This window comes from Pteronotus mesoamericanus, unplaced genomic scaffold, assembly GCF_021234165.1.
Source record: "Pteronotus mesoamericanus isolate MK-2021 breed Mesoamerican mustached bat unplaced genomic scaffold, CSHL_Meso_final scaffold_533, whole genome shotgun sequence".
Taxonomy (NCBI): Eukaryota; Metazoa; Chordata; class Mammalia; order Chiroptera; family Mormoopidae; genus Pteronotus; species Pteronotus mesoamericanus.
Window position 1 is genome coordinate 1853214 of NW_026555320.1, and position 20122 is coordinate 1873335.

Below are 20122 nucleotides of genomic sequence, written 5' to 3' on the forward strand. Positions count from 1 at the left end.
GGTACGACCTTGGCCTTTAGACGCCCACACCCGTCACTGCTGGCTGTGGGCTGCCCCTGCGGGAGGGCGGCACCTCCCAGGCTTTTGCGGGGGAGGCGGTTCCCTGTGTTGAGGATGATTCTCTGGAGACGGGGAAGCCGTGAGCCATGAGTCACCGGCTCTCACGGCAGCGGAGAAAGGGGCGCACTGGCCAGGGAAGGAGGAGCTCGGTGGACACCCACAGCCTCTGTGACAGGCGCCATTCCTCATCCGTCCTGGAAGCCAAAATGATCAAGCATCTGAGGTCAAGTCACTTGTTCAGAGCAAAACATCATTTTATTATCTGAGCCACAGTCAGGAGGAAGCCTGCTATGGTACCAACTCATTTGTCTTGCTTTGCATCTGATTTCCCACGCACGGGACAATCCCTCTGATTGAAGAAGACAGAAGAGCATAAACGTAACCGACTCACGTCCTTTCCCCTTACACACTCGGCTCCTGCCACCAAGCCCCTCCCTCCAGGCCGGGGTGGGTGCCCAAGATGGCTCACGTGCCCCCCAGGTCAGGGCGGTCTGGCCCTCCATGGGACCTCTCCGAGCACGGCAGCCGGCTTCTCCCACCGTAGAACCGATAGCCGTAACCACACACCTGGTTAGTGTCCCTGGCAGGAAGGATGCTATGTGCTGAGCACTGTGTGGAGTAAAATTTACTGAACTGTCTTTCTTTCTTTCTTTTTTAAGTTTTTTTTTTAAGATCTTATTTATTTTTAGACAGAGGGGAAGGGAGGGATAAAGAGAGGGAGAGAAACATCAATGTGTGGTTGCCTCTTGTGCAACTCCCACTGGAGATCTAACCAGCAACCTTGGCATGTGCCCTGACTGGGAATTGAACTGGCAACCCTTTGGTTCACAGGCCAGTGCTCAATCCACTGAGCCACACCAGCCAGGGGTGAACTGTCTTTCTTGAGTGGCACCACACGTGCATCAATGAGGGTGCGTCCGGCCCCCTCCCTGGGTTTCAGGTGGCATGAAGAAGAAGGAAGAATCCTTTTCTATGTACCAAAAATCTAGAGATCAGGCAGTCAACTCAAACAGTCATCGGCCACTGCATCCAACTCCAAAGGCAGGTTCCCTCTGGGAACACATGTTCCTCTTCTGAGTCCCTCACAATCCCATCGTGAGGCTCCATTATCCACAGAATAAATTGTAAAAGCAGGAGGGGAGGAGCTAAGGGGGAAATTTCTGAACCATACATGGAAGAAAGTGTGAGTAGACATTTCAGCTTCATTTCTACTGACCATGAGCACGTAGCCTTAGATGCTGTCCACCCTTCCTCTAAAACCTACTCTGTGTTCCTGTGCCCTTTAGCGGCATCTCAGCTGGACAGAGTTCTTGTCCCAGTAAGGTCCTCAAAACTGATTTTTGAAGGATCTGAGTCCTTGGCAGTCTTGCTTATGTGAAACTGTCAAAGTCTTCCATTCACTTTATTTATTTATTTATTTATTTATTTATTTATTTATTTATTTAAAGGTTTAATTATAGAGAAGAGAAGGAAGGGAGAAAAAGGAAGAGAAACATCAGTGTGAAAAACATCGATCGGTTGCCTCTTATATACACCCTGACTGGGGACCAAACCCGCGACCTAAGCGTGTGCCCTGACTGGGAATTGAACTGACAACCTTTCGCTTTGCAGAATGACACCCCACTGAGCCACACCAGTCAGGGCCAATGAATTTTTTTTAATGTCAGTGTGGCATAACCAGGTGTCACCCTCTCTGTCATGTAGGCGGTTGCTCATGGCTCCTACTATTTACAGAACAGCACCTGTCCCTGAAACCTACTGTTAACCTCTTTATGCCTCTTCACCAAGTGACATGAAGACACTGAGATGGACCGGTGGCAGCCTCCGGGTTCCACCCAGTGGACCCATCCTTTTGTTCCTCTCTTGGGTATCAGCCCTCAGAGCCTGCAGAGCCGAGTGGCAGAAATACTGAGTCAGCCAGGATGCCGGGAGGAAACTGAGTTCAACTCGCTGGATGTAAGTGAAGAGGTTTTGCCGAGGAACCGCTGACAGAGGGGAGGCCCCCAGAGACTGACGGTCAGCAGAGAGCAGGTACCATCGCTGGCCTTGAGGAGGTCAGGGGGGAAGCAGAGTGACCTGAGCCCAGTGAGAGTGGGTGGAACTGGGGTGGGATCACCTACCAGCCGCCCCGTGGTAGACGGCCAAAGCTTAGACAGAAAGGAGGAAAGCACCCGGTGCTCTCTGTCCTCTGGTTCCCACTCACCTGCTTGCACTGTCCATCAGCTGGTCCAGAGGCCAGGCAGCACCGGAGGCCCAGTGGGACAGTCTGCGGGGCTGTAGCAGGGCAGAGAGGGAGGGGTGGATCTGGGAGACTGAGCGCAGGGACCAATGGAAATAGGAAATGAAAGCATCTGCAAGCGTTTATTAGGTGTCACCGTGATAGATGCCCCTCCACCACTGCCCCTTGGTTTCTCCCAGCCAGGTCTTCTGCCTCAGGGATGCCCAGCACCATGTCCTGGTTTCTAGATTCAACAGGACAGCAGTCCAACCTTGCAAGGGGTTTTCTCTCAGCAAACACTGTTGTGGAGTCTTTACTGAACATTCTAACTTGTAGAGGGCCAGTGGTTGCCACGTTTTTCATCTCCCTTTCTCAGTTCGTTGGCTCCAAATTCCTTGCTGAGATGGGATGTGGGTTGGATAACACAACGGTGGAGCAAGAGCATCAGTAAGTCTGTTGATGATGTTGCTGGAAGAAACATGGCAGCTGTGGAAGGCAAACTTGAATCGTGAGGACAAATCATTGCTCCCTTCAAGATGGAAAGAGGCCAGTGTGAACAGACTGTCACCAGGTACCTGGCTGGTCTCCTGAATAGGTGCCATATCAGACACCTGGCAGTGGTCTTGTCTTTGCTGCTGGCAAATTGGAGACAGGGTAGCAGCAGTAACCAGATTAGCTTGCTGAGGGAGAGTCCCTATTGTTGAGCGCATGCATAATCCCTGCCTGCCACTCTAGCCACTTGGTCTGCGAGCCCAGTGGGTGTCAGGGGTGATTGATATCCATGGTCAGATTGTCCCTTTCAATTTTGAAAGTCTACTTTTGTGATTATTCACATGAACACAAATGATCACATACTTTGCACCCATTCTAAGAGGCCTATCTATTCTCATACCTCCTCCCCAAATTTCCCTGACACCAATCCTCCAATATTGTCCCTTCCAAATTTCTGATCAATTAGCCAAATCATTAGCCATAGTTAGTGAATCACAATAGACCCATTCCTCTGGCCATCTTTCCTTCCAGAAAAAGTAGATAAGTCAAAGTTCTTCCCTCTGGGCCTTTTCCCATCGTATTATCTTTCCAAGATAATGAGTATATGGAATTGCATCCAACTGAGTGTTATCTGTAAACGCACTTGTCCATCTTTCTCCTCGGTCAATGGTCTCAGGAACTCCCAGCGAGGCCACAGCTGTGGATTCAAGGGGAGGTGGCGATTCAACCAGAGAAGGTGCCCTGGAGGAGGTGGGCGTCCTGTTCACAGAGCTCGTCAGTAGCTTCAGAGCTGCCCATGCCTCATCCCATACATGTCACTTCCCCTGTGCCCGCGTTGATGGCCTGGCATTCCAGATAACACCCAGCTATTCGTGGGAGGTTCAGATGTCATGGTCACTTGGCGTCCTTCTATCATACATTGAATCTGCACTAAAGCTCAGAAGCAAGCCAAGAATTACTGCTCAAATGGAACATAGTTATTTGTGAAGAAGACTTGGTTCTTCTCCTACACCCTTGGGTTCACACTGTAATTATCCTCTTGGAGCTTGCTCTTTACTTTCTAAAGCATCCCAGTCCACCACACCCAGTGCGGGCAATGCTGGATCTACGGGGCCATCAGCTGGAAGAGGCAGAACTTCTAGCACCACAGCCTGGACTGGCTGGAGAGCTGATGTTTACGCTGGCCCTTGTGAAAGCTGTGAGCCTTTTGGGTAACTTGGGTAATAAACTGGAGCAACACATGTAATTGTAGCGTATATTATACTTCCTCCTAAAGACAATGAAGCCCAATGAGTATCGTGCCCTTTTGTTAGTCTTGGGTGCAACTATATGTCTTTCATACTGAAGGAGTTATTACTTCATTACATCATTTCCCAGGTGACTGTATCCCTGGAAACTTCACGAAGATGAGAGGACCTAGTATTTTCATGGGATTTCTCTTTCACCGCCAGCAGGCATGTGCCTTAGCCAGGCCTCTGGAGCGCTGTCCACTTCCTGCCATTGGGACTCCGGGAGTTTGCTGTCATTGCTGTGGCCTGTGACGTCCTGCAGGAGGGTGACCGAGCGAGACCTCTGTCGAGTCGAGGAGGGCAAGGAGTGAGAAAGTCGACGTGACGCTGAGACAAAACGGTGAAGGCGGACCGCAGCCCCTGCCAAAGGGAAACCATCTGCGTCTAGTTTTTCTCTATTGTTTCTCTATTTTTTAGGACAGAGAAAATTTTTTTCCAGGTGAATAGACTGTACTTGCTGAAGTAAGAATTCACATTTAAGCAGCAGCTCCAGTTGGGCTCCTCTCTTACTTCAGTGCATGACAATGTGTTGTCCTTATCCGAGACCCACTGTTATTCTCCACGGGTTAAACTGGTGAGTTAAATGGGGAATAGGAATCAATACCCCTATGTCTTTCACATCTTTAAATATTTTCAATATTAATTTTTAATTAATTGAACTAATTTTAGTAATTTTTTTTTGTTTGTTTGTAGTCATGGAATGAAAGAGCAGCTTGTGGGCACCCCCAGGCCCCTTCCTACTATAACTGCCTTTAACCCAGGTCAGAGGGTCCGTGGAGGGGAACCTTCCTCCTGCTGAATGTGTTTCATGTAACCATATCCTCCGGGCCTGGGACACTAGCCACTCCCTGCGAGGATATAAGTGAGTGTGGAAGACATCAGTGGGCTGACCGAAGTGGGCTAGTTCTTTCTGGTCCCAAAGGACCATAGTGGAGTCCTGGGTCCACTAGAGCCGACGTCCAATGCTTCTCAAATGGCTTGATGATTTCCTTTCCCCCAAGGACATCGTAAGAACCTTGGTCAGCGGCCGTAGGTCCCTTTGGGAAAGAGGTGGTAGCATCCAAGGGATCTCAGAGAGACTCGGTTTCCCTGGAAAGTAACTTCTGTGGCTGAGGCATGCCAGGGTCACAGCAAGGCAGGGGAAGCCTCTGCAAACAGGGAGGGATCGGGACACTGATGTCAAGAGAGGGGTAGTGGGCTCAGTGCTGGTCTTGTTACTCTGTCCACTGTAGCTGGAAGTAGTCGGTCTGTCCCTCCAGCCTTGGCTTCCTCACACTTTTCAACCTGGTTGATGGAGGCACCATTAGGTTCCCCTAGGCTGGCCTTCAGTATGTCCTTCATGGTGCCCCCACGAAGTAGCTGGATTCACGGCCTTCAAGATTCATGCCTTGGACTGCTGGGTCCCCTTCCTTAATGTTAGCTGGCTCCTCGGCGCCGTCCCTTCCAACTGGGTCACATAACCAATTCACAAGTTTCAGGAGCTGGCAACAACTTCCGGTCTCAATTTCTGCATAAGTGGGGTGTCTGATGCTGGGAAGCTGGCTCCGATTCACTAAGCAGGAAACGCGTCCATTGAAAACATATCGCATAGATCCGTTGGGAGGACTGGAGAATCACGCTCCAGGCCAGGCCTCCAGAGTCACACGGCAGAACTGACCTGAAGAGGACACCGCACCTCTGGGGCCAGAGGGACACCCTCGTCGCCACTGAGGATGCTTCTCCCCCAGAAGTCACCGTGAACCCACCGCTAGCCCTGAAAGTCAGACGCCTCTGCCACCGCCCCGCAGAAGAGTCTGGACGAAGCCTCCTTCTTTGAGCTGCTCATTTCTGAAATTGGATCTCAGACCAATGAGTCTGAGAGTTGGCACCTGGGTCATGTGCCTGGGTACCAGCAACAAAGGCTGGGGAACTGAGTTTTCTGGGTTCTACTCTCCACAGAATTCAGAAGGCAGGAATGCGAGATCTACCTTGAGGAATTGGCTTCTGTGGTTGTGGGGGCTGGCGAGTCTGAAATCCCTAGGGCAGTCCTAGATTTCTCTCCACTTCTCCATGTTATCCCAGAACCTCAGTAATCATATAAAAAATAATAACTAAACCTTAGAACCAATGTTCCCATCGAGACTGCATTTGGTGTCTCATTGGACTCTTAGCTGGAATTACATAAAGGCTACAAACTAATAATAATAATGTGTCTATCAAATCAGTGGAAGACAAGTGGCTGAATCAACTCATTAACCTCTCAAAACAGGGGCATTTCAGTGTGGACAGGCTTACGGTCATTAGTCTGTGAAAATGCTGAAGAACTCAGCTATAAAGCTCATTAGATCTGAAAACTATCGCAGCGCACGAACCAGCATGTACGACAACTGCATGCTTTTGCTCTAAACACAGAGGGAGCCTAGCCTGCCTAGTAGTTGGCAACAACTTGAACAATCCACCCACCTCCCTTATCCAACAGTCTTCAGGAAGTGCAACTGTAACTCTTCAACCTGATGCTTCACTGCCCCAGGGAAGAAGCCAGATAGGTCTCCGGAGCAACATACTTCAGCTCACTTAGGTAAATGTTTAAGTTCCTATGATGTGCAAAGCTTTGTGCTTGGTGCTCTAGGGGATAAAAAGAAGTGAGTCCCTGCTCTCTCTGCATTCACACCCTCGTTCATACCTGGTCATTGGCACTCACCAGAGCTTAAGATGGTAGCACATGGGTTTTGGAAGCAGGCACACGTGGCTTCAAATCCTGGCTGTCATATACTAACTTATGACCTTGAGCAAGTTGATCTTTTACACACTGGCTGCTTTATCTATATAATGGGGATCGTTATGGTGCTTAAATTTTGAGAAAATGAAATGAACGTTAATGACTGGAAACTACTTAGTAGATAACGTAGGGAAAGTTCTTATTAGATAGTTGATGTAATTAGTATCATCATAACCTTCATCTCCACCGCCTTGCAGCTCCAAGGACAGTGGGCTGGGAGTTATGAGTCTTCTGTGGAGAAGGTGAAAAATTGGTGCAGGATTATATGAGATAGCTACTGGGTTCACAACATTAAATTTGCATAAAAGCCAAAAAAAAAAAAAAAGGTCCTTTCTAAAGTATGGTGAAAAATCCACATACTTCGTGATTTCCCCAAGCAGGCCTCTATTGTTTTGTCCACCCAAAGAAACACCCTCTCCCATCTGGGAGATGCCCTATGTCCCTCTCTAACCATACGGTTTGGTGGGAGAGCCAAACATGACTCAAGCCCCCTGACCAGAGAGTGGGGCTGAGTTGGCCATCGGACCCCGACTGGGCCAGTCTGACAGCTTGTAGGGCTGTTGGAAGTGGAGAGAAACGTTGAGTCCGTCTCTGGAGGTACAGGTGGAAGATCCAACCACTGTTCCTCTTCACACGCAGGGAGAAGTAGGTCTGAGGAACGCAGAGGGATACGGAGACCAAAGGTCTCCACAGGGAGAGGGCCGGCCGCTCTTGCGTCACACTGCTGTCCTGTCTGCTAAGGCAAAGGGGAGCCTTGCCTGGATCCATGAGTCTAGCTGGCCTATTGAACACGGTCAACTTAATTCTGAGTGCACAAACTCCAAAAAAAGTTACTGCAAAAGAGGTAAGTTTCCCACGTGGAGTCTGTCTCTTCTTCTCTCTCTCTCCGCTAAATCCCTCCTTCCCCAAGCAAGTTTTTCTTCCGAGTCTCCAGAGCCCCACGATTCCACTTAAGCAATTCACTGCCCTCACTGAGCTCCAGAATGTGGCTGGAGGAGCAGATGAGACTGTGGCTCTCTCTACAGAAGGGGGAGGGGGAACGGGGCTGAAGACTACGGTCTTGTTTCACAAGTGTGGGGTTCAGGCTTCATTTGGGGTGGCCTGGCTGGTGCTGATGACCGACCCGCAGCCCTGCCTCCCTCTCCCTTGCTGTGGCCACTACTGCACCCCTGAGGGGAAAAGCTTTGCCTCCCTCTGTCTCTTGTTGTGTCTTGCACACATGGCCACCCCAGACTTTGGCCAGAAGCTCCTTGAGGCCCTCTGGCCCCTTCGCTAAGGGTGCTCTGATTCCACTTCAATGCCCCCATCCATGCAGCTGATTTCCCCAATGATTCACCCACGTAGAAAGCAACCTCACCAAGGCAGGCGTTGATCTGATGTGAGGAAAGTCCCTGCCGTGAGCATGACTACTGTACCCCTGGCATAACTGTGGCAAGGAGAATTGGCAAAGAAGGGCTGCCCCTACAGGAGTCGCCAAAATGGCTTCAAATGCTACCCATGGATTAGTAGCAGCTTAGATTAGAGTCTTCTTGGTTCCACTTCACTGTGACACAGTGGCTGGTGCATAGGTGACGCTCACCTGCCCCCTTTGACTCCTCTTATTTATGATAACGTTGGCATTGATCCCGTTAAATAACTGTTTTTCCTCTTCAGCTCTTTTATTTTTTATTGTCTCCCTCCCCTCTTCCTTTATTGCTGATCTTACCTTTGTAGTTTGGCCCTTTCTTTGTGATCTTTGTACATCCCTTGTAATTCTGAAGGAGATGGGTTCTTCGGTGAAAGATTCTTGAGAAATTTGTACCGGAGAAGAACAAGATGTTGACAGTTTCCCCTCATCCCTACAGAAAGCTGTTTACATGAGTTGAGTTGCAATCAGAAAGGACTAACCAGCCCAGACGAACGCCCTGCACAGCTTCTGTGTGGGCAGGCAAGGCAATTAAAAGCTAGACATGCTCAAGTCTTCTAATGGATGCCTAGGTGATGAAAGCGCTGTCAACACCTCCAAGGAGGATTCTGCCAGCTTTTATTCAAAGAACACAAATCTCATGTCCACAAAGAGAGCTCTCATCTCTTCATCAAGTCTAATGGCAAACCAGAGAGGAGTATTCGTGGGAGGGGGGACGGGGACAGCACAGAGACAGCAGGTGGCTTCGTGTGGAAAGGACAGCCAAGACCTACCCATTAAAATTGAGATCGTGTCTACAGAACTTAAAAAAAAAAAACAAACAAAAACCCTACATTTCTAGGTGGAAAAAGAGATGAGTTGCATTAGGATGTTGTTGAAGTCCTCCTCCAAGAAGTCTGAAGGCTCCTCAGTGTCATCTGGGTCTGCTGCTTGGAGCAGCACCTTGCCATGGCAGTTTTGCTTTTCTGTGCCAGGGACGTTGCCATGAGCTTCCTAACTCATCGAACGTGCGCAGCCAACCTGCGAGGTACATGACCTATTGTAATTAACCTAGTTCATGATGAGTGAACTGAAAGAATGAATGAGCTGAAACAGAGAGTGGGCAAGGAGGTGGCTAGCGTGACACACTCATAGGGGTGGAGCAGGGATTTGAACCCAGGCAGCGTGGCTGCAGAATTTTGACCTTTAACTACTATACCATGTTAACTTGACTTGAAGTGCATGGAGCCGCTTCTACATGCCAGAGGCTGCATGGAGTGTTTTCCAGGAAGGCGCTGGCTCACTCAACACCCTGCACATGCGAGGAGCCCTGGGTAATGTGGCCTAGCCCCACACCTGGGAAGAAGGCCCACTAGCCAGTGCTGTGCTGGCCCAGCTGACCTCGCAGCAGAGGGAAGGGGACTGGGCTGGACACAGGAGCCCTGGTGGTGGCCACCCCGTCACTGGCTATATCACTCTGGGGAGGTCATGTCACTGTTCTCAACCTCACTCTCCACCTCAGGAAAACGAGGGACTCTAGGCAGCCTTGACATTAACTGGGACTAGGCCAGCTGCCTGGGTGGGCCTTTTGTCTAGCATGGGTGTTTGAAAATTTTTTTCCCAACATTTCACCACATATATTTCTTCTTATGCAGTCTAAGCTGAGAATGCCATGTAAACGGGTCACTGTGAAATGCAGCGATTTAATGTTTTTTCCAATCAAAATAAGAAACAAACCAGTATGATCTCATTTCTATTAATTTTTGAAGGTTTACAGCAGTTAAGGTATTTTTGCTTCAGGTGTTTGAAATTTTAAAAATATTCTTTCCTGAAAAGATAGGTGGCCTGGAAGCCCAAATGTGTCTGATGAAAGGCAAGGAGCTTTGGCTGAAGGCCAGAGAGGGGCTGGGACCCTGGGTCCTTGGCTTCCTGCTCCCCCTTTTCTGAGCCAGGGTCCCTCAGGCCCTCCAGTCTCTATAAGCTGAAAACGAGTATGTGAACCACAACGGTCCCTCCAAAGGGCTCGCCCGGGTCAGGGTGCGCCTGAGGCAGGGCTGGCTGCAGGGGTTTTGGTGCCCCACTCCGATGAAAAACACATACGTTGGGTTGGCGCACAAACCTGCACACAGATGCTTATAGCAGCTTTATCCATAGTTGTCAAAACTTAGAAGCAACAAAGGTGTCCTGCCGGAGGTGATGAGTAAATAGACTGTGGTCCATCCGGACAATGGAATAGTATTTAGTGATAAAAAGAAGTGAGCCATCTGGCTATGAAAAGACATGGAGGAATGTTAAATGCAACCAACTAAGGGAAAGAAATGGTTCTGAAAAGGCTGCATACTGCATGACTCCAACTCTACGACACTCTGGAAAAGGCAAAACCGTGGAGGCAGTACCACCACCACTGGCTGTGGGGGGTGAAGGGCGATGAACCGGCGGAGCACGGAGGGTTTTTACGGCAGTGGAACTGCTCTGTGATGCTGTAATGATGGATCATGTCATTATCCATTTGTCCAAACCCGCAGAACTTGCAACACCGAGAGTGAACCTTGTGTAAACTGTGGGCTTGGGTGATGATAATGCGTCAGTGTAGGTTTATCAATTGTAACAAATGTCTCACTCTGGCGGGCGGGCCGGGGGGCTATACTTCTGTGGGGCAAGGAGCGTATGGGAAATCTCTGTACCTTCTCACTTTCCCTGTGAACCTAAAATTACTCTAAAAACCTAAAGTCTTGAAAAAACAACCACAAAACCAAAGCCCACGTCTGTTGGGGGTGGTTTTGTTGGGTTGGAGGGATTTATAGACAAGTCCTCTCCAACAGACAGGGTTAGCGGCCCAGCGCCTCCGAGAGCCCCCGGCCCTGGCCTGCTTGGGTGGTTTTGCCTGAACTGAAGTCTTTCCCAGGTCCCAGGAGTGCCGCTAGATTGTCAGGGTCCCAGGGGCGCAGCTGATGTCACTTTAGACTCTTGGAGCAGTGACTTGTGGAGGAGGAGCCATTGGAGCTGGGGTGTCGCTGACCTCACCGTGTGTGGCCCAGGTCCCACCCTGGTCCTCTCCATTTTCTTGCAACATCCTTTGGGGCCAGACCTGGCAAGCAAAGCGCGGCCCCACCCTCTGACGGGCACTATTCATTATATTGTCTTCCCCACCATTCCCTGTTCGTGGAGCTCCCTGCCCTGTGCTCCTCATCACTGGGTCCCCTCCCTGGCCCAGAGGCTGATGTCAGGGGCCATGTGGGGTGAGTGCTGCAAGGCAAGGGGTGATGGAGTTGACACGCTGTCAGGCCCCTTGGGGGGCAGCTCTCCTTCCAGAAAAGCCAGACCTCGAGGCCCCTCCCTGCCCTGCAATCCCGTCTGTCTTCCCGGTGGCTGCTCTGGGGAGGGAAAGAGACAGAGCTGAACGTTCTCATTCTGTCCATTCCATCCAGATTCCCAAACATCCGACCTGGGGACAACGGCAAGCTCCGGCCTTGGGATCAGTCTGCCTTTCGGAGGGGGCTGGACACCTGCTCGCGGACTCAGGGCTGCTTCTGAGTGGCTGGCCCCCGGTGCAGATGGCAGCTGGTGCAATGGGACTCTATTCGGAAGAGGAGGCTATGACCTCCAAACCAATTAAGTGATTTCTCAGGAGCTGGGACCAGCTGTGTGAGCAGAGCCTGGGGCCGCTGTGGGTAACAGGAGAATTTTTCTCTCCCACCAAAAGTCTCCTCGGTGATCTTTGGAGGTATCGGTGTGGCTGCTTCCCAGGCCCGGAAAACTGGTCTCAGGAGAAGCAAGAAAAATGGCATTAGCCACCTGGGTTTTTCCACAGAGGCTCTAATGAGGCACAGCTGGGCGGCTGGAAATAACCCCTCTGGGGATCAGGAAAGACACCCGTCCCTCTCCCGCCCAAGCATCAGTTCGGAACTTGGCCCTGGGCCCCCACTGCTTCCTGCTGCCAGCCACTCCTCCCTCTGTCCCTGGGAACATGTGTACTTATTGTGTCTCTGGAGGAAGAACATGGCACTTGGAACTGAACCCCGGTCAGGTTCCCCGAGGGGCCCGGGCAAACCCCTCAGCCTCCTCAAGCCTCAGGTGGCTCCTTAGCAGGATGGGGGCAGTGGGCGAGGGGACATACGGATCCAGGGCCTAGGCAGCTTTCTCTGTCGGCTTCTGCAGGGGAGGGCCGCGTGACCTTCGCCTCCAGGTTTCCAGCAGGAGCCCCGGGGGTCTCCTCAGAGGGGCACCCCATCGTCCTCTGCCAAACCAACGATCCTTAAAACGTGTTTCTGGTGGGGAAAGGACCGCGCTGTTTTCAGGCTGGTGGGTCGATGCAGAGTTGGTGCAGGCCTCTGTCACTGTGGCTGGCGCCTGCTGGGAGCCTTCAGAAGTGGCCCAGATTTCCCCCTGCTCCTGTCCTAATGGAAAGGCCGCCACTGTGGCCGCGCCCACCTTCCCGCCAAGAGGGCAGTCGCTGAGCCCGACCTCCCACGTGGTCTGCTGGGCCCTGCTCCTAGGCCCAGGAGCCTGCCCATTTGTCCAAAACCTCACCAAACCAGAATTTTCTTTAAACATTATTTGACAGATGAAAACATAAAGATATCTAATTTTAGTGTTAATGCCTGATTATTTAAGGAAGCTGAACCTATTCCCATGTGCGTGTTAGTCCTTGTGTTTTTTTTTTAGTGTAAGTTCCTGTTTGCAGAGTTCTTTATCTGTTCTAAGAAGAGCAAGGCTGGCTGCCTATTGCTATCGCAGGCGTCCCTCCCAGGTGGCCCCTCCTGTGACCACAGCGACCCTGTAACGAACACCAAGATGGAGCTCAGAGCTCCTCCCGACCGGGCCTCCCCGCCTCCCAGCTCAGTCCTCTGTCTGCACGTGCTCCGCGTGCGTCCAGGCCTGCTTGGGTTTGCCCCTCCATGGTCCTGCCCAAGAAGAGGGAGCACCCTCGTCTGCCGCAGCCTGACCTGAAAAAGCCCCGCCCCCAACCAGGGGTCCGCCTCCCAGCGTGGTCCCCTGACAGCCGCGGAGGGTGGCAGCGGGTGGGTGGGGAGCGAGGCGCCTGCCTCCAACCGGACACGAGAGGACAGACATCTGGGCAGGCCAATCCTTTGGAGCCCCTCCAGGCAGACATTTTATTTTTTTGAACTATTTTCAAAAACAAGTTTATTCTGGGATGCAGAGAGGCACCGACACTTATCATAGAGAGTCGTGTAAAATAACCCAGCTATTGCAATGGCAAACACCAAGAAGCATTTTTTCCTCAACACAGATGGACCTTAGTACTGCTTTATGCTAATAATAATAATAATAATAATAATAATAAAATTAAATTAAAAAGACCAGGCAGATCTTATTTTTAATTCTTTAGTGGGAAGGAGACAGAAATCTTCCATTCGGAAAGGCAGCCTGCAGAAAGAACTCTTTTCCCCTATGTTCCCAGGGCAGCTTCTCCAAACCTTTGCTGTGACTTGTCTCTCTGTGAAAGCCTGGGAAGTGGGACCTTGCCCCGTTTGTCTTGGAGCCCTCAGCCCCTGGGGAGCGCCCACCGCTTAGAACCTACTGGAATGAATTGCTCGCTCTCTTTCTGTAAAAGGCTGAAGCAGACACATAGACTCCCAGGGAGGAGCCAGAGACCCACAGGCTTCTGGCCTCCGGCCCCTTAGACGCTGGTGCCCGGGAGCCCGAGCTGGGGCGGCCGCAGCCCAACGCGGAGGAAGAGGGCGAGGGGGCGCCGGTGAGAGGGTCTGCATGGGCTGTGGGCTGGGAGGCCGCGCGCTGGCTCGGCACCTAGACCAGGAACTGGATTGGAGGCAGCAAAGCTGTAGGGAGAAGGGTCCCCGAGGCGCCCTAGGCGGGCTCGAACAATTCGGGACGGCCTATTTCCTTTCTTCCCCACCCGACTACGCGTTTTAAATCATCTAGGGCCCTCCGTACACTAAACACTTTAAAAAGAAAACAGCTGTGTTAGAAACCTGTTGCGGACAAAGAAAGAGATGGAAAATAGTCATTCATTCTCCAATCGTCTCCTTCCTTGCCTGAGGTGGCAAGATACCCTGGCTCACCCGTCTGGGCCTCCCCAGGGTAGATGCAGCTCCCAGGGATGATTCAATTATACCCCCTCCCCCGCCACCACAGGTCCTAGCCCTGGGCTAAGAACCCATCCCCCCTAGTCTCTGAACACCTGGCCCTTTGAAAATAGTACCTTTATTGCACTTTCCACAAAGAATCTTACTTGATTTTGCTACCTTTCATGGTCTGAAACCCAGTTTTGTCTGGAATCTTTCCAAGAGCGGTTCGCCATTTCGGAAAATCTTGTCGCAATGGCACAGCCACGGTGGTGTCTGAGTCGCTGACTCAGCTCACCTTTCCCAGCCTGTCCCTCAGACCAGCCACCTTGGAGGTGTCACCGAAGTTTCTCTGGCCCATGGGCGCTCAAGCATTTACCGTTAAAGGGAATGCTACTTCATCATGCAAATTCCTTTTGTTTCTTCTTTTTATTGCGGTTAGGAGCATCAGTAGTCATTGTTGTAAAATCAGGTGCATGGGTAGATCCTTCCATTCTGGACGGCAGAAAGGGGTGTTACAAAGATGGACCCCTGAGGCTGAAGGCTGAACCACTGCACCGCCTCCCCGCTGCAGGACACCGGGACTCGCACTTGAACGCGGACCAGTGTGCCAGCAACAGGCAAATAAGAATAGTTGCCGTTCGTGAATGCCTTCCGAGTACTCTGCCTTACACACACCTTTTACATGGTTCTCACCACTCCCGATTTGCTATTTGATGCGTGGTCATATTGCATTGGCCAAAAAATCCACTTAGTTTTTTCCATAAAGTAAGACACATTTTTCATTTTCGCCAATAACTTCATTGATTTGGATATGTTGAGTACGTCGTCTGTCTCCCCTGTGGTATAACATTGATTGATTGTTCTCAACTAATGTCTCGATTTGATTGCTATCAATTTCAACTGGTCTACCTGACCATGGAGCATCATCCACCTAGAAATCTCCAGCACAAAACTTTGCAAACCACTTTTGACACGTTTAATCAGTCACAGCACCTTCTCCATACTCTGCTCAAATCTTTTTTTTTTTGAGCTTCAGTTGTGTTTCTACCTTTATTGAAAAATAAAGCATAATATGCCAAAAATGTTGCTTATTTTCTTCCATCTTCAGTATTAAAATGGCTACACAAAAATGCACAAATTTTGATGTTTTCTTAATACACAGCTGATATGACAGCTGTCACAATACAATGTAACAAAATTGTTTCAAATGAAGTTAAAGACAACTAAGCACTACTAGAGCTATCTTACAGAAAAAAACCAAAGTTTTCGGCCAACCCAATACCTATCCTCACTTCCCTTTGCAGCTATGATAAAAATCAATATGCTAATAAAAAGCACTAAATTTTTATAATTAAAAAAAACTATAGATATGTTCTTAGGAGCCTCTCCTGGAACAAGGCTTGGCTGTGCACGGTTCCCAGTCCTGAATAATGCGCTTGATCTCAAAGGATACATGGCTGGGCTCAGGCTGCGCACAGGCCAACCACGCCCCACGGCAGCCCTTCCCACCCATCCCCCACTCCTGTCCATCAGAAGCCACGCCCCCTCTTTGCAAAGCTGTCACATCAGAATTTGGCGCTTATTTTCGTGTTACTATGTTATCTACGTAGTAAGGCTCACCCATTTGATGTGTACAGTTTGATGAGTTTGAGTAATTGTAGGTAATCACGTAACCTGCCCTCCCCTCAGAAAGCCCCCGGCCCCTGTGTGCTGCTTCCCTCCCCCCACCAGCCTCCAGCAACCCCGGGTCTGCCTTCTGACATTATAGTTTTTCCTTTTCTAGAATGTCACCGTCGGTGCTGTCCGATAACGCATCTCGCCTTCTGCATTGGACTTTTTTGACTTGATGGTAATGTTTTCTGAGCTTCCTCTGTGCTGTTCCATGGATTGCTATTTTGTTCCTTCTTGCTGAGTGGTACTCCATCATGTGGATAATCTACAGCGTGGTTGTCTCTTCGCCAGTTGGTGGACATTTGGGTTGCTTCCAGTTTGGGGTGATAAAGAGTAAGGTTGCTGTGGACATTCACATGCATACCGTGGTATGGACTTTTGTCTTCATCTCTCGGAGGTAAATATCTTGAAGTGGAATGGGTGGGACGTATAGTAAGCTTGTATCCACCTGTGACAGATGCTGCCCCGTTCCGCATTCCCAGGGCGATGCCCGAGAGCACCAGGCCTTACACCTTTGCAACCTTTGTCAGTTTTCTGTCGTTGTTCTGCTTGTGTGTCCATTTGCTTCAGCCACCCTAACAGTTGCGTGGTTGTGGCTTCACTTGGCATTTCTCTGATGACCGGTGACGCAGGGCATCTTTGCATGTGTGTATGGGCCAGTTGTGCATCTTCCTTGGTGAAATGTCTGTTCAAAATTGTTGCCTGTTTTTGTATGGTGCTGTCTGTCCTATCGAACAGTATGGTGCTCAATTTTTAACAGTGAAAACTTCCCTCCTCTGAGGAATGAAGGGCTGGTTTGTCTCAACTGTTTTATCTCCCTGAGGGAGACAGATTGAGGATTACTAAAATTCAGAGCATGTCTCTATCCAAGTCACGCTGACCATCACAAAGTTAAAACTGAAAATGGATTTGTGATCAGAACCCTAAACGCAGTTAATGTGACTTTTACTTCCTTTTCTCAAGAACATAAACCTGCGATGCTTGTGTAGTAAAATGGCCACACAGAAGCTGACACCTACTTTATCTTTCCTTGTGTTAACTAAAGTGCAGGGGTCACAAACAGAACCGAGAGAAATTTATTCTAGAGATAAATCCCTCAGCTTCTTGATGCTCTGATGGGTCACTAAGTAAGAAAATCCTTACATCAGAAAATTTATGCATTGGCTCAAGTTTCTGAAGTTTCTGATTTTTATATAAAATCCTAAACATGCCAGGGGACCCTTATATGTAGTTCGTCCACGCTTCTGTGTGTCATCCAATTCCCAACCGTGACAGGACCCAGAAAAATCTAATATGTTTGATAATTGAATAACAGTTCACAGCTGTGGACTGCGGACTGTGTGCCTGGCCCGAGGGACTTGGAGCCATTATCTCATTCAATCCTCACGTAAACCCTGAGAAGTGACAGCTGTCACTACGCCCACTTACGGGCTGGGGAGCCAAGGGCTATGGAGGAGCAGTAACTAACCAGCCAAGGCCTCCCCGCCAGCAGGGCCATGCTCAAATGGCAGATCCAGCGCTGCTGACCGCTCTGCTGGCCCGTCTCTCGTTCTGCAGGTCAGGGTTGCATCGTTGTCCAGCCAGAACACAGTGGCGCTTGCTGTGGCCACTGTGCTGGACACATGGTCAGGCTCAGCCCCTCTCTGACTTCGCTCTGCTTGACGAGTTGGATAGCTAACATGGCTTTCCTTAGACTCCTCGGCTGGGGACCTGAGTGTGAATGATGTTCTGCCCATGAGCGACTCCCATGCCGGGTTAGGAAGCGGGAGGGGTTAATTTGTGTCCCCACAAACACAGGCTAAAGTCCTAGACTCCGGTACCTGTGACAGTGCCCTTGTTTGGAAATGGCATCTTTGCCGATGGGATCAAGGTAAGATGAGGTCATTAGGGGAGGCCCCAATCCTATAGGACCGGTGTTCTTGTAAGGGGGGACACGCCACATGAAGACAGAGACGCGCGGGGAGAATGTCATGTGAGGACAGAGAACACCAAGACTGACAGCCCCGGCGGGAGCCGGGCGGGGGCGAGGGAGGGCCGCACCCGGAGCAGCAGAGTGGGCGCAGCCCTGCAACACCTGGATTTCAGGCTTCCAGCCTCCGGTCCTGCAAGAGAATGAATACATTTCTGCTTTTAGGCCGCCCATTTGGCGGCGCTCTGTTACGGAAGCCTGAGCTGACTGCCCATGGAAGGCAGACACTGGCAGCGGCTGCGGGCGGGCAAGCTCAGCGGGACGAGAGCTGTTGCCAGACCGACTGGCTGCCCCCTGCTGTCATGGCCAGCAGGGGACAGTCACAGCAGGGTCCCGCCTCGGGAGCTCCACGGCGAGGCTGGACCCTGAGGCCTGTGGTTCAGGGGCGGCCCCCTGACTGTGCTCCCAACGACTCCCGTAAGGGCTCTGCTCCCTTGGGAAATCGCTTCCCGCCCTAGGGCCTAGCGCGACCGCGAGAGCTGGATGCCTCAGCAGAGGAGCCGGTCGCCATCCGGAGTCAGGGTGGCCGTCGCAGAAGTGCGGCCAGAGGGGCGGAGGCCTTCCAACCCGCCTTGGCCTGCCTCTGTCTCTCTGGTCCCCGGAGGAGGCGTTTTTTGGTCCGCCAACAGCCTGCATTTCTTTTGCAGAGCCGACCTCCTGACTGTGCCTCACCCCAGTTTAGTTGGCCGCCTGGGCTGGATTGTTCCGCGGCCAGCTTGTCTAGTCTGGGGACTCTGTTTTCCAGAATCCCCTTGCTCATATGGTTTGAGTTTGATTTGACCAAAACTGAGGTTCTGCAAGACCCAAGAGACCGAAGCGAAGCAGCAACCCCGAAGGTCCTCATTGATGAGAGGCGTTGAGAGAGGGGTGAGGCCGCGGGAGCTGGCCTTTCCTCACTGCCCTTGCCCGTTCCCCCTCCTGCTCCCCTGGCCTGCTGACCACTGCAGCCCAAGAGCCTCGTCAGAGCCCTCACTGGGACCTCCCAGAGGCCGTCGCCGCTGCTCTGAGGTCAGCATGCACGGGGGCTCATCTCGTCTGTGAAATTCCCATTTTTCCTTTGTCCCTAGACCGAGGGCACACTCCGCGCAGGGTTCCTGCATTCTCCTCTTTTGAGGGGTCTTTCTCTTCCTTTTGGAATTCAAATGCAAAAGGGCCAATTTATTTCCAAGCCCCCATCTCTCTCCTGTTTGCTTTGTGTGATTAACGTAGCTCCGATGCTTGTCCTGCTTTGAGGCTGGGCGCTGGGTGAGGGGAGGACAGGCAAGGGTCGAAGGGCCATTGTTGGCGGCAGGGTCCCCCGGGGACAGGTACAGGGCCAACTGAGGTGTCGCGTCCATCTCAGGCTGCCAAAAACCACAGGCTGATTGGAGGGCTGAGAAAACCCCAGTAAGAAATAACACACTGCCCATTCTGCGTGTCTTGATAGCTGCCTTTTTGAGGAAGGGATGAGGGTTGTCATGGTGATAGGAGAGGTCTGGATGGGAAGCGCTTGGTTTTGCATGCGATTGTAGGAACCATAGTAAAAGTTTTCTCCTTTGAGCTGGGCTTGAGACGGGCCCCCTCACCACTTGGGACACCACGAGGGAGGAGGGGGCGTTTTCTAGGATTCCCAGAGGCAGGTCACACCTTCTTGGCAAACCCACAGGGAGCCCACAGCTGCTAAAGAGGGTTGGGAACAGCTAGGGCAGGTGGCCCAGTGGCTGGGAATGGACATGTTTCATTGGTCATGTTACTTCCTTTTGTAAAGATGATTATTATTGAGGTTTATTTTTGAGGGTGAGGGAAGAGGGAGATACTACTTTGGTGGGGAATGTTTAATGGTGATGATAGTTGGTTGCCTGGGGCTAGCTCAATACCAGTCATTTTTTCCATCCACTTCTTTGGGCTCTAAAATTTGAACATTTTTTAGAATTGATTTTAGAGAGAGAGGAAAGTGGCAGAGAAAGAGAGAAAAAAGAAACATCAATTGGTTGTTCCACTTAGTTATGCATTCATTGGTTGATTCCTGTATGTGTCCTGACCGGGGATCAAACCCACGACCTTGGCGTATCAGGATGATGCTCTAACCTAACCAGGGCCGAATTTGTACCTGTTGCAGTGATGTGTGTGGCTGCATTTCTGAACCAGTCATAACCCTTTGATAGCTCCAGGCTGCTTTCCCTGGCAACAAAGACACAGAGCCTGGCTGGAAAGAAAATCACTTGTCAAACTTGGGTCATCTGTCCTTGAGG